General features: G+C 43.3%; 1 protein-coding gene across 2 annotated transcripts in view; it reads right to left on the bottom strand.

Moving 5' to 3' along the window:
- The window catches only part of gtf2f2b (general transcription factor IIF, polypeptide 2b), a 40,462-nt gene that overhangs the window by 21,505 nt on the left and 2,049 nt on the right, over nt 1–16,908 (bottom strand). The window lies entirely within an intron of this gene.

Genomic DNA, 16,908 nt, shown 5'->3' with positions numbered 1-16,908 from the left:
CCTGCCTCCCAGTGCTAATTGTTTCACCATCTTGTAATTCATCTCTGACAGAACCCTTCTGACACAAGGCAACAGATGGTGCGAGAACAGAATATTAGTAACTAAAATAACCAAACTCAGTCTATGTTTTAAGTACAGTAACTGTAGTGTTGACCACATAATACGCCCACCTCGACTTAGCCTGCGTCTCAAACACCCCAGAAACCATCTGTTGTAGCACGCTCCTTCTTCAGACCTACAGCCCCCTACTCATGACACACACAGTGAACACTGTCTCTATGTTTCATACTACTGAACACATCCCTTCTGATCCACCACAGCAGACTCAAGCTCCACGCACGCACGCACGCACGCACGCACGCACGCACGCACTCTTCTGGCATTGGAGAAAAAACGAGGCTCCCGGAGCCAACAGTATGCTGAGGGGGACATCAAACCTAAGAGCTTTTTAATTGCAGCTAAGACCCATCCATATTTGATGAGGTACCACTGTGCCTATTAGCTGTTAGCTCAGATTGGTGAACATCTCAGCCACAGGTGGCAGAGAGAGTGAAAGAGAGATGGAGGAAGAGGGGGGAGAGGAAGAAGCAGTGGGAGCAGGGATAGAGGGGTGGGGGTTAATACAGAACTAGAGAAAAACAGAGAAAAAGACAGAAATACAGAGAGCACACAGCTTATTAAAAAAAAAGAGGCAACCCATTAACTGAATATTATTCAGATTAATATTCACTGTTTGTCTCCACACTAACATTCTTCCCTCTAACACACACACACCGAGCCTGTTCCTTATGGCATTAGGTGTCTCCATGGCTATGCGTAACTAAGGGAAACAACTAACATTCCTAACTATCCTTACCCCTGGAATGATTCTAATGGACGGGTCAACTACAGCCAACCTAGACTGACAAGAGGCCAAGGCTAGAGGGGGAAGCGGGATATAGGGGGAAGAGAAAGAGAGAGGGTAGAGGGAGAAGAGGCAGAGAAAAAGATGAGGAAGAGGCAGAGAGAAAGAGGGGGCAGAGAGACAGAGGAGGAAGAGGCAGAGAGGGGAGAGGGGGTAGAGGAGTCAGAAAGAGGGTAGAGGAGGAATAGGCAGAGAGGGGGGTGAGGGGGAAGAGACCAAGAGAGGGAGGTATAGAGAGAGGAGAGAAAGGAGGGAGAGAGAGAAAAAAGGCAAGGAGAGAGGAGTCAGATATGAATGGCAGAGAAAGAAAGGCAGATGACAAGAGAAAGAAAGAGATGACAGGGGGAGAAAGAAAGGCAGAGAAAGAGACACACACACACACACAGCTGAATCAATCACTTTGTAGCGGAGCTGAGCCACATGCTGCGGTCTCTCAAATAAATCACCAGCCTCGGTAAGCACTAAATAACCTCTAAACCTCGATATTCTAAAGAATATCTGTACATTCTAAAGAATATTTTTATGTTTTACACAGGCCCAATATATACACACAACTTGTACATTATCTACGCGATAAATACACTCCCCTCCACATGTATTTGGACAGTAAAGCTACATTTTAAAATGTGTCTCTACAAAGCATTTCATATTTTAGAAATAACTGTTCACAATAGGTGACAGTACAGAATGTCCGTTTTTATTTGAGTGTATTTTTATACATATCTGTTTTACCGTTTAGAAATAAAACACTATGTATCTAGTCCCCCAATTTGAAGAAGTCATAAGTAAGCTAATTGGACAAATTCACTTATAGTGTAGGAACATACGCCTCCAGAAATTCCTACGTTTTTCCCCTATAAATTGTTGATTATTTGTGTACTTGCTTGACATTTTACTGCATTGTTAGGAGCTAGTAACATAAGCATTTCTCTGCATCCTCTAACATCTGCTAAACTGTGTGCATGGCCAACAAACTGAATGGATTTTGATTTGACCTCCTCTGTTATTGTTAATGGGGAGAGGATAGCATGTTTTGTTGTCTCCTCTGAACGGCATCTCGCTCATCATAATTCAGGATTTTTTTATCACGTCATTATCAGGATTCATTTTGAAAGTATTTTCGAAACATCTACTCAGAAAGAAAATTACTCCAGTCATCATTCCCCATTCAGTTACTGTTGAACAAAACATTACCCAAAAAACACAACCAAAACAAACTTCAAATGCATCTGTAGAGTCACAAGCTTGATATAGATATTTCGTAAAAGTAATATGGGAACAAATACTAAAAACGTTTGACTAATTTGATACACAATAAGTAGATTTGTCCAAATACATATGATTTCTTCCCATTGCGGGGGAGCTAGGTACGGTGCATTCGGAAAGTATTCAGACACCTTCACTTTATCCACATTTTGTTACGTTACAGCCTTATTCTAAAATTGATTTAGCAGTTTTCTCCCCCTCAATCTACACACAGTACCTCATAATAACAAAGCAAAATCAGGGTTTTAGAAATGTTACAAAATGTATTCAGACCCGTTACTCAGTACTTTGTTGAAGCATCTTTGGCAGCGATAACATCCTCGAGTCTGCTTGGGTATAACACTACAAGCTTGGCACACCTGTATTTGGGGAGTATCTCCCATTCTTCTCTGTAGATCCTCTCAAGCTCTGTCAGGTTGAATTGGGAGCGTCGCTGCACAGCTATTTTCAGGTCTCTCCAGAGATGTTAGATCGGGTTCAAGTCAGGGCTCTGGCTGGGCCACTCAAGGACATTCAGAGACTTGTCCCAAAGCCAATCCTGCATTGTCTTGGCTGTGTGCTTACGGTCGTTGTCCTGTTGGAAGGTGAACCTTCGCCCCAGTCTGAGGTCCTGAGCGCTCTGGAGCAGGTTTTCGTCAAGGACCTCTCTGTACTGTGCTCCTTTCATCTTTTCCCTCTATCCTGACTAGTCTCCCAGTCCCTGCCGCTGAAAAACATCCCCACAGCATGATGATGCCACCACCATGCTTCACCGTATGGATGGTGCCAGGTTTCCTCCAGACGTGATGCTTGGCATTCAGGCCAAAGAGTTTAATCATAGTTTCATCAGACCGGAGAATCTTGTTTTTCATGGTCTGTGTCCTTTAGGTGCCTATTGACAAACTCAAAGCAGGCGGTCATGTGCTGCAGAGATGCTTGTCCTTATGGAAGGTTCTCCCATCTCCACAGAGGAACTCTGAAGCTCTGTCAGAGTGACCATTGGGTTCTTGGTCACCTCCCTGACCGAGGCCCTTCTCCTCCGATTGCACAGTTTGGCAGGGCGGCTAGCTCTGGGAAGAGTCTTGGTGGTTCCAAACTTCTTCCATTTAAGAATGATGGAGGCCACTGCGTTCTAAGGGACCTTCCATGCTGCAGAAATGTTTTGGTACCCTTCCCCAAATCTGTGCCTCGACACAATCCTGTCTCGGAGCTCTACGGACAAATCCTTCAACCTCATGGCTTAGTTTTTGCTCTGACATGTCAAATGTGGGACCTTATATAGACAGGTGTGTTCCTTTCCAAATCCTGTCCAATCAATTGAATCAACCACAAGTGAAATCCAATCAAGTTGTAGAAACATCAAGGATGATCAATGAAAAAAGGATGCACCTGAGCTCAATTTCGAGTCTCATAGCAAAGGGTCTGAATACTTATATAAATAAGGTGTTTTTTATTTGTAATACATTTTCTAAAATCTGTTTTCGCTTTGTCATTATGGGGTAGTGAGTGAAGATTGATGAGGATTTTTTTAAACAATTTAATCAATTTTAGAATCAGGCTAACATAACATGTGGAAAAAGAGGAAGAAAAACTCTGGACCACCTATACTCCACACACAGAGACACATACAAAGCTCTCCCTCACCCTCCATTTGGCAAATCTGACCATAAATCTATCCTCCTGAGTCCTGGTTACAAGCTAAAAAATAAAAGCAGGAGGCACCAGTGACTAGATCAATAAAAAAGTGGTCAGATGAAGGAGATGCTAAACTACAGGACAGTTTTGCTAGCACAGACTGGAATATGTTCTGGGATTCCTCCGATGGTTTTGAGGAGCACACCACATCAGTCATTGGCTTCATCAATAAGTACATTGATGACGTCGTCCCCACAGTGACCGTACGTACATACCCCAACCAGAAGCCATGGATTACAGGCAACATCCGCACTGAGCTAAAGGCTAGAGCTGCCGCTTTCAAGGAGCGGGACTCTCACCCGGAAGCTTATAAGAAATCCTGCTATTCTCTCCGACAAACAGGCAAAGCGTCAATACAGGACTAAGATCGAATCGTACTACACCGGCTCTGACGCACGTCGGATGTGGCAGGGCTTGCAAACCATTAGAGACTACAAAGGGAAGCACAGCCGAGAGCTGCCCAGTGACACAAGCCTGTCAAACAAGCCAAACTACTTCTATGCTCGCTTCGAGGCGAATAACACTGAAACATGCATGAGAGCACCAGTTGTTCCGGGAAGACTGTGTGATCACGCTCACCGCAGCCGATGCGAGTAAGACCTTTAAACAGGTCAACATTCACAAGGCCGCAGGGCCAGACGGATTACCAGGACGTGTACTGCGAGCATGCGCTGACCAACTGGTAAGTGTCTTCACTGACATTTTCAACCTCTCCCTGTCCAAGTCTGTAATACCAACATGTTTTAAGCAGACCACCGTAGCCCCTGTGCCCAAGAACACTAAGGTAACCTGCCTAAATTACCATCGACCTGTAGCACTCACATTTGTAGCCATGAAGTGCTTTGAAAGGCTGGTCATGGCTCACATCAACACCATTATCCCAGAAACCCTAGACCCACTCCAATTTGAATAACGCCCTAACAGATCCACAGATGATGCAATCTCTATTGCACTCCACACCGCCATTTCCCACCTGGACAAAAGGAACACCTATGTGAGAATGCCATTCATTGACTACAGCTCAGCGTTCGACACCATAATACCCTCAAAGCTCATCAATAAGCTAAGGACCCTGGGACTAAACACCTCCCTCCGCAACTGGATCCTGGATTCCTGACGGGCCACCCCCAGGTGGTAAGGGTAGGAAACAACACATCCGCCACGTTGATCCTCAACACAGGGGCCCCTCGGGGGTGCGTGCTTAGTCCCCTCCTGTACTCCCTGTTCACTCATGACCGCACGGCCAGGCACAACTACAACACCTGATCACCGACAACAACGAGACAGCCTATAGGGAGGAGGTCAGAGACCTGGCCGTGTGGTGCCAGGACAACAACCTCTCCCTCAACGTGATCAAGACAAAAGAGATGATTGTGGACTACAGGAAAAAGAGGACCGAGCACGCCCCCATTCTCATCAATGGGGCTTTAGTAGAGCAGGTTGAGAGCTTCAAGTTCCTTGGTGTCCACATCCCCAACAAAGTACCATGGTCCAAGCACACAAAGACAGTCGTGAAGAGGGCACGACAAAGCTTATTTCCCTTCAGGAGACTTGGCATGGGTCCTCAGATCCTCAAAAGGTTCTACAGCTGCACCATTGAGAGCATCCTGACTGGTTGCATCACTGCCTGGTATGGAACTGCGCGGCCTCCGACCGCAAGGCACTACAGAGGGTAGTGCGAACGGCCAGGTACATCACTGCGGCCAAGCTTCCTGCCATCCAGGACCTCTATACCATGTGGTGTCAGAGGAAGGCCCTAAAAATTGCCAAAGACTCCAGCCACCCTAGTCATAGACTGTTCTCTCTGCTACCACACGGCAAGCGGTACCGAAGCGCCAAGTCTAGGTCCAAGAGGATTCTAAACATCTAATCAAATGGCTACCCAGACTATTTGCATTGCATTGCCCCCCCCCCCCCTTTTACACCGCTGCTACTCTGTTGTTATCATCTATGCAGTCACTTATCTCTACCAAAATGTACAAATTACCTCTATTACCTTGACTAACTGGTTTCCCCGCACATTGACTCTGTACCGGTACACCCCTGTTTATAGTCTTGTTATTTTACTGCTAATCTTTAATTACTTGTTACTTTTATTTCTTATTCGTATTTTTTTTAAACTGCATTGTTGGTTAGTAAGTAAGCATTTCACTGTAAGGTTGTACCTGTTGTATTTGGTGCATGTGACAAATACAATTTGATATAGGTGGATATACTGTACCTGCTCTTTACATGACAGTCTGACCAGGTGAAAGCTATGATCCCTTATTGATGTCATCTGTTAAATCCACTTCAATCAGTGTAGATGAATGAACGGAGACAGGTTGAAGAAGGATTTTTGAGTGTGTGGATTGCGTGTGTGTGCTATTCAGAGGGTGAATGGGCAAGACAAAAGATTTAAGTCCTCCCTTTGAACGGGGTATGGTAGTAGGTGCAAGGCGCACCGGTTTGAGTGTGTCAAGAACTGCAACGCTGCTGGGTTTTTCACACTCAACAGTTTCCCGTTTGTATCAAGAATGGTCCACCACCCAAAACACATCCAGCCAACTTGACACAACTGTGGGAAGCATTGGAGTCAACATGGAATATTTGAAGCCTTGTAGTCCATGACCTGGCGACTTGAGGCTGTTCTAAGGGAAAAAGAGGATGCAATTCAATATTAGGAAGTTGTTCCTAATGTTTTGTACACTCAGTGTATATCAACGCAGACAGCGCTAATTGCGTCCATTAATGATGTCATTCCTACAGAAGCCATGCGCGGAATGTCAGTAGTAGTTGGTTCATGTAATTTTATGTCTTTAAGTGTTTTATTTTTTTCTGCGTTCTGCACAGCTCTGGCATGCAGCAGGTATTAAGAGGTTGCTTAGCAACAGGCTACAGAAGCTGGCAGTGAATAAGCTCAGCTGTATGTACTGTTAGAAAGCCATTCCTCCCTCTTGCTCTTTCTCTCACCCCCCCAACCAGCTCTATTTTTTTCTCTTTCTCTCCCCTCCTCTCCTCTTTCATCCCTCCCGCTCTCTCCGTCTCTCTCCCACAGGTTGTGGTTTTCTCAGTAAGTTTTTAATTGCAATTGGTCAGGGGTGAAACTACTTCCATCTAATGTTCCAGAAGCTACGGTAAACAGAGCAGCCAGGTCTGGTGAGCAGATCATAGATATTCTCCCTGTAGAGAGAGACAGATCATTTTAAAATAACACTGTGTACTCTGCTATTACTGCAGACACGCAGTCAGCCAAGACCCCTTTGACTCTGTCTGGAGATAATCATACTGCATTACACACAGCAGAAAGAGCCCACCTGTTGTGGAGTGAATGAGTGATGCTGATATACAGTACACAAATCCAGGCTGTCTCCTGAGTGCATCTAATTGCTTTGAGCAAAATTCCCTGCTGTCATGTCCTTTGTCGGTTTGTCTGTCTTCGCTGCCTCCATCTCTTGTAGGATCAGATGCAGCTTGTAAGAAATGTAGCAGTCTGAATCCGAGGCAGTGAGTACGTTTGGGCCATCAGAGAGGTTACATGGCACGATAGAAAAATCTTAAGCTAATTTCCTGCAATTATACACCTTTCTCCATGGAGCTGAGATTTTATTTGGCAGTTTTAAAGCAAATTGCCTACAATTCTATACATTTTGCCATGTAGCTGAGGAAATTTTGCAGTTTAAAAAAAAGAAAAATCCCTGATAAAGTGATACCATTTCAAGCACAAAGCTTCATGTATTCATTTTGCACCGGATTCATCACCGTGCCTGTTGTGTACAGTAGCCTACAGTATTCTAGGAATAGGTCTTACCTAGCACCATTCACCAGAAGTTCTGCAGTCAACACATTTATATTAACTACAAAGATCAAAGAGCCAAACCCCCTCAGACCTGCTCAGATCTCTTTCCAGTCTCTCTACTGGAGCTGTCATGTGATTCTTGCCAGGCAGAGAACTGAGCTCCTGTCTCTCTGTCTGTTCTGTCCTTGTTTGTAATGAGAGTAGAAGCCAAGTCCAGAGTGGGAGGGATGGCAGACAGTTTCCCTGCCCTCTCCCTCTCCTACTGGACATGTCTCTACTCTCCAGCTCAGCTCTAGATAGAAGACCTCATTCAATTCATCAAGCAAGGGCTGTTGCTGGAATAGAACAAATATGCAGTGTCTGATGGGCTGAGAAGCTGGGTGGATGTGCCGAGGTTGGTGTGAAAACTACCAGCCCAGGTCCAGATGGACATCATCCAGCCAGAAGTGGCAGCAGCGTATTGTTTAGGCAGGAAAAGTAATTGTTTCTCAGAGAGACGTTGTCGCCTTTTGCTCTCTCTCAAAGGAGTCACGTGTTGCCAAGAATAAATCAGCAAGAAATGTTCACACACAGACAGTCAGCTGACTGAATAACTGCCTGCCTAATGTTCCACTATGCCCTCGATGGAATGTGCACCATCTTTAGCATATACAGGGAATTCGTAAAATATTCAGACCCCTTCCCTTTTCGAATCAAATTTTATTAGTCACATGCGCCGAATACAACAGGTGTAGACACAGTGAAATGCTTACTTATGAGCAACCAACCAACAATGCAGTTTCAAAAAATACTGACAAGAATAAGAGATAAAAGTAACTAGTAATTAAAGAGCAGCAGTTAAACAACAATAGCGAGACTATATACAGGGGTGTAACCAGTACAGAGTCAATGTGCGGGGGCACCGGTTAGTTGAGGTAGTATGTACATGTAGGTAGAGTTTGAAGTGACTACGCATAGATGACAACAACAGAGAGTAGCAGCGGTGTAAAGAGGGGTGACAATGCTAATAGTCTGGGTAGCCATTTGATTAGATGTTCAGGAGTCTTATGGCTTGGGGGTAGAAGCTGTTTAAAAGCCTCTTGGACCTAGACTTGGCTCTTCGGTACTGCTTACCATGCGGTAGCAGAGAGAACAGTCTATGACTAGGGTGGCTGGAGTCTGACAATTTGGTAGGCTCGTGTGGTAGGCTTGTGTCACTGGGGAGCTCTCGGCTGTGCTTCCCTTTGTAGTCTGTAATGGTTTGCAAGCCCTGCTACATCCGACGAGCATCAGAGCTGGTGTAGTACTATTAAATCTTAGTCCTGTATTGACGCTTTGCCTGTTTGATGGTTCGTCAGAGGGAATAGCGGGATTTCTTATAAGCTTCTGGGTGAGAGTCCCACTCCTTGAAAGTGGCAGCTCTAGCCTTTAGCTCAGTGCAGATGTTGCATGTAATCCATGGCTTCTGGTTGGGGTATGTACGTACGGTCACTGTGGGGATGACGTCAGTGTTCCACTTATTGATGAAGCCAGTGACTGATGTGGTGTGCTCCTCAATGCAATCGGAAAAATCCCGGAACATATTCCAGTCTGTGCTAGCAAAACTGTCCTGCTGCTTAGCATCTGCTTCATTCAACCACTTTTTTGTTGACTGAGTCACTGGTGCTTCCTGCTTAAATTTTTGCTTGTAAGCAGGAATCAGGAGGATAGAATTACAGTCAGATTTGCCAAATGAAGGGTGAGGGAGAGCTTTGTATGAGTCTCTGTGTGTGGAATAAAGGTGGTCTAGAGTTTTTTTCCCCTCTGGTTGAACATTTAACATGCTGATAGAAATTTGGTAAGACGGATTTAAGTTTCCCTGCTTTAAAATCCCCGGCCACTAGGAGCGCAGCCTCTGGGTGATTGTTTTCCTGTTTGCTTATGGCGGAATACAGCTCATTGAGTGCGGTCTTAGTGCCAGCATCGGTCTGTGGTGGTATGTAGACAGCTACAAAAAATACAGATGAACTCTCTAGGTAGATAGTGTGGTCTACAGCTTATCATGAGATACTCTACCTCAGACAAGCAAAACCTCAAGACTCCCTTAGATATCATGCACCAGCTGTTATTTACAAAAATACATAGTCCGCCGCCCCATGTCTTACCAGATGCCGCTGTTCTATCCTGCAGATACAGCGTATAACCAGCTAGCTGTATGTTGATAATGTCTTCGTTCAGCCACGACTTCGTGAAGCATAAGATATTACCATTTTTATTGTCCCGTTGGTAGTTTAATCTTCCGCGTAGGTCATCAATTTTATTTTCTTAAGATCGCATGTTTGCTAGCAGAACGGAAGGCAGTGGAGGTTTATTTGATGGCCTACAAATTCTCAGAAGACAGCTTGACCTCCGGCCCCTTTTTCTCCACCTTCTCTTCACGCAAATGAGGAGGATTTGGGCCTGTTCCCGGGAAAGCAGTATGTCATTCACGTCGGGCCCGTCGGACTCGTTAAAGGAAAAAAAGGATTCTGCCAGTTCGTGGTGAGTAATCACTGTTCTGATGTCCAGAAGTTAATTTCAGTCATAAGAAACAGCAGCAGCAACATTATGTACAAAATAAGTACACAAATAAGTTACAAACAATGCAAAGAAACAAAAAAACACAATTGGTGAGGAACACCGGTGCCATCTTATATCGACCTGTGGATGTGCCCTCTCTGTGTTCTTTGAGAATCATCCAATAGATCATTAATACATGGGTGTGTGTGCTGATACTGTGTATGCACATGAGAAGGCGTTAAGTGCCACAGTAGGCGTTAAGTGCCACAGTAGGCTAAACGAAGATAGAGGTGATCAAATCAGAAATTGCCCATATTGATTCTGTGGGGGGAAAAAAATCCCTTTTGAGAACAAATTGAAACAGGACGTTGACAGAACTGCATTTTGAGACATAAGAACTCTGTTCATTTTAATTTGCCAAGCATACATAGACATAAAAATTGTATTTACTTGACTCTGGTAGAAAAAAAGGCCTCATTGCCAAGATCCAAAAGTATCCCTTTAAATGCCGTTACAAAAAATAAATTAAAAAAAAGTGTCTCACAATGTAGATTTGAGAACAGGAATAAAAGGTGTAGAGGTAATCTCACAAAATAAAAAATTCAACCATTAAATGGCTTTCTGAGAATCACAGTACTGACAAAGGAGGGGTTGTTATTGTATAAAAGAGAGGGACAAATACTGTATGAGCAGGAAGGCTAAAGACGGTACAACAATATTGACTATTACCTGCCTTTGTCTTCTAGCCCTTTGGAGAATATGAAACAAGAGTTTAGTGATACAATGCATTCTGGAAGTATTCAGACCCCTTCCCCTTTTCCACATTTTGTTATGTTAAAGCCTTATTCAAAATGTATTTTTCCTCAAGCTACACAAATTAACCCATAATGACAAAGCGAAAACAAGTTTTTAGAATTATTTGCAAAATGTATTATCAATAAAAAAAACAGAAATACCTTATTTACATAAGTATTCAGACCCTTTGCTATGAGACTCGAAACTGAGCTCAGGTTCATCCTGTTTCCATTGGTCATCCTTGAGATGTTTCTACAACTTGATTGGAGTCCACCTGTGGTAAATTCAGTTGATTGGACAGGATTTGGAAAGGCGCACACCTGTCTATATATGGTCCCACAGTTGACAGTGCATGTCAGAGCATAAACAAAGTAATGAGGTTGAAGGAATTGTCCGTAGAGCTCCGAGACAGGATTGTGTGGAGGCACTTCCCTTCTGGGGAAGGGTACCAAAAAAATGTCAGCAGAATGGAAGGTCCCCAAGAACACAGTGGCCTCCATCATTCTTAAATGGAAGAAGTTAGGAACCATCAAGACTCTTCCTAGAGCTGGCTGCAGGGCCAAACTGAGCAAACGGGGGAAAAGGGCTTTGGTCAGGGAGGTGACCAAAAACCGGATGGTCACTCTGACAGAGCTCTAAAGTTCCACTGTGGAGGTAGGAGAACCTTCCAGAAGGACAACCATCTCTGCAGCGCTCCACCAATCAAGACTTTATGGTCGAGTGGCCAGACAGAAGCCACTCCACAGTAAAAGGCACAACAGCCCGCTTGGAGTTTGCCAAAATTCACCTAAAATGACTGACCATGAGAAACAAGATTCTCTGGTATGAGGAAACCAATATTGAACTCTTTGGCCTGAATGCCAAGCGTCACATTTGGAGGAAACCTGGCACCATCCATATGGTGAAGCATGGTAGTGGCAGCATCATGCTGTGGGGATGTTTTTCAGCAGCGGGGACTGGAAGACTAGTCATAATAGAGGGAAAGATGAACGGAGCAAAGTACAGAGAGATCCTTGATGAAAACCTGCTCCAGAGCGCTCAGGACCTCAGACTGGGACGAAGGTTTGCCTTCCAACAGGACAACGACCCTACGCACACAGCCAAGACAAACGCAGAAGTGGCTTCGGGACAAGTCTCTGAATGTCCTTGAGTGGCCCAGCCAGAGTCCAGACTTGAACCCGATCAAACATCTCTATGTAGCGTCATACCCAAGAAGACTCCAGGCTGTAAATCGCTGGCAAAGGTGCTTCAACAAAGTACAGGGTAAAGGGTCTGAATACTTATGTAAATAGAATTTCGTTTTTTTTTTTACTTTTTTGTTATAGATTTGATCATTTAAATGATTTTTTTTAAAGTCCCTGCCCACCCTAGGTTAACGTGCAGTGGATGTTTACCAATAAGTGGATGTTACCAATAAGTCCACAAGGATCCTCATAAACCTCCTGGAAGGCCCATCAGCAACAATGACACTACATCAGAGCCTGCCTCCAAGTATATTGATTTCTACATTAAGCCTTTTGTACCAAACTTCCCTCTTTCCTTCAAGATACCACTCATACTCTTAACAAGCTATCTGAGCTCAAAGATGTTGGATTTTCCAACTTGGTAACAATGAATGTTGAATCCCTTTACACCAATATTGTACACAACGAAGGTCTGGAGGCTTCAAAGCATTCTCAAACATAGGCCATAGGAAAATATGCTCCCTGCTGACTTTCTTCAATTAACAGAGTGGAACTAAACAAGAGAAGGAGACTGCTATGAGGGCTTGCTTTGAACTACCCAAACTTATTATGGGGACTTTGGGAAGAGAAGTTTATTCTCTGTTCTGCTAAGAGAATGAACCGTATTTATATTAAAAGGTTAAATGGAGAAAATCAGACTTCTCTGAAATGAAAAAGTATATTTTACCTAAACCCTCCATGAACGCTTAAAAAAAAAAAGTTAACCTCCCCTATACCTAAAATAATAATTAAAACAAAGTAGATAGCAGAGAACATGTCTACCGCTTAAGCTCACTTCTTGCACAGACCTGAGCCTTAGATATGCAGTTTTACAAACTGTTCTTCGTCCTGTAAGCATTACATGGCAACACAGGAATTTTGATAGCACACAGGGCTGCAGGTCTGGAAGGTTGTGGAATCGCAGACCACTGTGGACAAGAGTAGGGATGGAGAGATCTCCTTTATAGTAAAAGCATTGCATGAATCTATCATCCTATTTGCAGGTCTGAGGAAAGATATTGCCTTCTTTAAAAATTTCAAGCAATTCTACGTCATTTTATGTAGATTTAGCAGAATATTTTTTAGTATCACACAAATTACAGGCCAAGAATTTAATCATATTTCTCCAATGCCAAATTAATTTGTCTTGTTTGCCCACGAAACTGTCCCGGTTTGCAAATAATTTAAATTGGCGATGTCATTAGGAATCTGAACATGGCACTTTCAGAAGTTATGCCGACCTTTCCCCCCCAGACGGAGTAGACCAACCGACGCAGAACACTGTAAGCTTTAGCTGCTGGCTACTCTTCTTCCGTGCCTTAACCCAACGAGAGAAGGTCACAAGTGATCCCCGTAAAGCTGTCGGGGTTTAAACATCCACTGTACAGAAAGTAAATAGTTTAATCAATTGATAGTGACAGATTTCTTCAAAATCTTAAGCAAACAAGGAGTAGGCCTGTGCTTTTTGCCATTTTCTTTCAGAAAAGGCAGGCCTATGGCATACCCTTGCATACCCCCCCAGTTCTAGTCTTGGTTTTAACTTAACAGCCCTTCACTGACACGGAGGTAGGCTATTTAAAAAGTGCATGGTGGGTGGAGGAGTTGACCAACAGATCTATGGATATAGTAGCCTATAGCCTAATTTAGTCTGTCAAACAGGTAGGCCTATCTCATTTCTTAAATAGGAAGAAACTGTCTCTAACACAAAGCCCTCGTTGTTAGTAAAGTCTAATTGCAATAAAGACTGTTGAAATGAATTATGCCTACTCGAATTTGCCTACTTTCAGCACCATGAGCACAGCCATCGATTAGGCAGCACATAAAAAAGTTTGATCAACAAGAGCAAAGCAAGACAGGGCTCAGGGTTGGAATATCCATTGCAGTGTGTAATGCAGCCTAGTTTAAATTTACACCAGCCCAGCAGCTAACTTAGAAATATAATTTTGATCTATGCTTCTCTGAGCATGTACTTCGTAGGCTATAGCCTATAGATCATTTGATTGAGACCACACTAAATAGCCTATAGGCGCACTTGATATTGCGCGCCCAGCAAAGAATCACAGATGAGGTACGGCATCGGGCACACATCAATAAATAGCCAAATAAGCAACTAATTCTAAAACACTGACAAATATTAAACATTTGATCAATTACATGACCCTCTGCTGGACTAGATAAAAAAATTAAAAATAAACCCTCCATTGAATGAAATTGAAAAAGCATGAGCCTCCCCCATTTCCTACAGGTAACCATTCTGTAAATATTGATCCATCCCCAACCCTTTTTTAATTGTATGGTATGGCAGATACATTGATGACATCCTTTTAGTGCTCTCTAGATCAGAAAATTAATTGTTAGAATTCAAATCCGTCAATTCCCTCAATGAGAATTTGAAGGCGAGTTTAGAATACAGTCAAACGCAAATTAACTTTCTGGACTTGAAAATCTTAACTCAGAATGGCTCACTCCACGTCACCATTTACAGGAAACGTACGGGCCGAAATATCCTCAGGGTGGACAGTTTTCACCCTGCAACGCCATATTTGTGACAGGAAGGAGGATTGAGGAAAAAGCTGTGAAAATGTATTCTAGGTCTCAGCAATGGGGATACAAGCCAAGAATGCTAAACCAGTCTCTCACCAAAGCAAAATCTCTAGAAAGAGAAATTCTTCTCAAAACACACCCACAGGCCTAAAAAACCCAAGCAAATCTACTTTGTGACCCAACACAGCCAGGAGGTGGACAGGGTTAAAGGGCTTTTCCTCCACTTTTCAACCTCATACTCATTATCTCTAGAATCATACCAGTGTCTACATACAGTGTCTTCGGAAAGTATTCAGATCAATTGACTTACTCCACATTTTGTTACAGCCTTATTCTAAAGTTGATTAAATAGTATTTTTTTCTTTATCAATCTACACACAATACCCCATAATGACAAAGCAAAAACAGGTTATACATTTATGCTAATTAATTTTTTTAAAGTATGACATTTACATAAATATTCAGACCTGTTACTCGGTACTTTGTTGAAGAACCTTTGGTAGCGATTACAGCATAGAGTCTGCTTGGGTATGACACTACAAGCTTGGCACATCTGTACTTGGGTGTTTCTCCCATTCTTCTCTGCAGATCCTCTCAAGCTCTGTCAGGTTGGATGGGAGCATTGCTGCACAGCTATTTTCAGGTCTCTACAGAGATGTTTGATCGGGTTCAGTCCGAGCTCTGGCTGGGCCACTCAAGGACATTCAGAGACTTGTCCCGAAGCCACTCCTGCATTGTCTTGGCTGTGTGCTTAGGGTCATTGTCCTGTTGGAAGGTGAACCTTCGTTCCACTCTGGTCCTGAGGGCTCTGGAGCAGGTTTTCATCATGGATCTCTCTGTACTTTGCTCCGTTCATCTTTGCCTCGATCCTGACTAATCTCCCAGTACCTGAAAAACATCCCCACAGCATGATGCTTCCACCACCATACTTTACAGTAGGGATGGTGCCAGGTTTCCTCCAGACATGACGCTTGGCATTCAGTCAAAAGAGTTCAATCTTGGATTCATCAGACCAGAGAATACTGTTTCTCATGGTCTTAGAGTCTTTAGGTGCCTTTTGGCAAAATGAAAGCGGGCTGTCATCTTCCTTTTATTGAGGAGTGGCTTGTGTCTGGCCACTCTACCATAAAGACATGATTGGTGGAGCGCTGCAGAGACGGTTGTCCTTCTGGAAGGTTCTCCCATCTCCACAGAGGAAATCTAGAGCTCTGCCAGAGGGACCATCGGGTTCTTGGTCACCTTCCTGACCGAGGCCCTTCTCCCCCAAATGCTCAGTTTGGCCAGCTCTAGGAAGAGTCTTGGTGGTTCCAAACTTCTTCCATTTAAGAATGATGGAGGCCACTGTGTTCTTGGGGACCTTCAATGCTGCAGAAATGTTTTGGTACTCTTCCCCAGATCTGTGCCTTGACACAATCCTGTCTCAGAGCTCTACGGACAATTCCTTTGACCTCTTGGCTTGGTTTAGCTCAGACATGCACTGTCAACTGTGGGACCTTATATAGGCAGGTGGTTGCCTTTCCAAATCATGTCCAATCAATTGAATTTACCACAGGTGGATGCCAATCAAGTTGTAGAAACATCTCAAGGATGATCAATGGAAACAGGATGCATCTCATAGCAAAGGGTCTGAATACGCATGTAAATAAGGTATTTTAGTTTTTTATATATTTGCAAAAAAATTCTAAAAACCCATTTTCATTTTGTCATTATGGGGTATTCTGTGTAGATTGCTGAGGATTTTTATTTTATTTAATACATTTTAGAAGGGTGTAATATAAGGGATCTGAATACTTTCTGAAGGCACTATGTGAAAACAGTGTGTTTCTATGATCGGTGGTTAAAAAGATAAGAAAAGTCCTAAAAAGAATGTGTCTCTGACATCACAGGGTAGGATTCAGAATTTAAAAAATGTAATTAAAAAAAACGTTTTAACTTTTGATGATGTCATTGGGTAGAACTTTTTAACATCATTTATTTTCTTCTACAAAACGTAGAAATGCGCCTTTTTACATACAGTACCAGTCAAAAGTTTGGTGTGAGTTGGTATATACACACCTGTTTTTCCACCACTATTCTTTGTCACCCTGATGAAGGCTGTTGTAGCCGCAACGCATTGGTGCGTTTTTTTATTCTTGCATAAGCAGCAAACAAAGGCTTTCACATTTTTTCACTACATTGTTTACTATCCAGCTGATAAAGGCCGTTGT

Source organism: Salvelinus fontinalis, chromosome 23 (genome assembly GCF_029448725.1).
Source record: "Salvelinus fontinalis isolate EN_2023a chromosome 23, ASM2944872v1, whole genome shotgun sequence".
Taxonomy (NCBI): domain Eukaryota; kingdom Metazoa; phylum Chordata; class Actinopteri; order Salmoniformes; family Salmonidae; genus Salvelinus; species Salvelinus fontinalis.
This window is presented reverse-complemented; position numbering and strand designations above follow the sequence as displayed.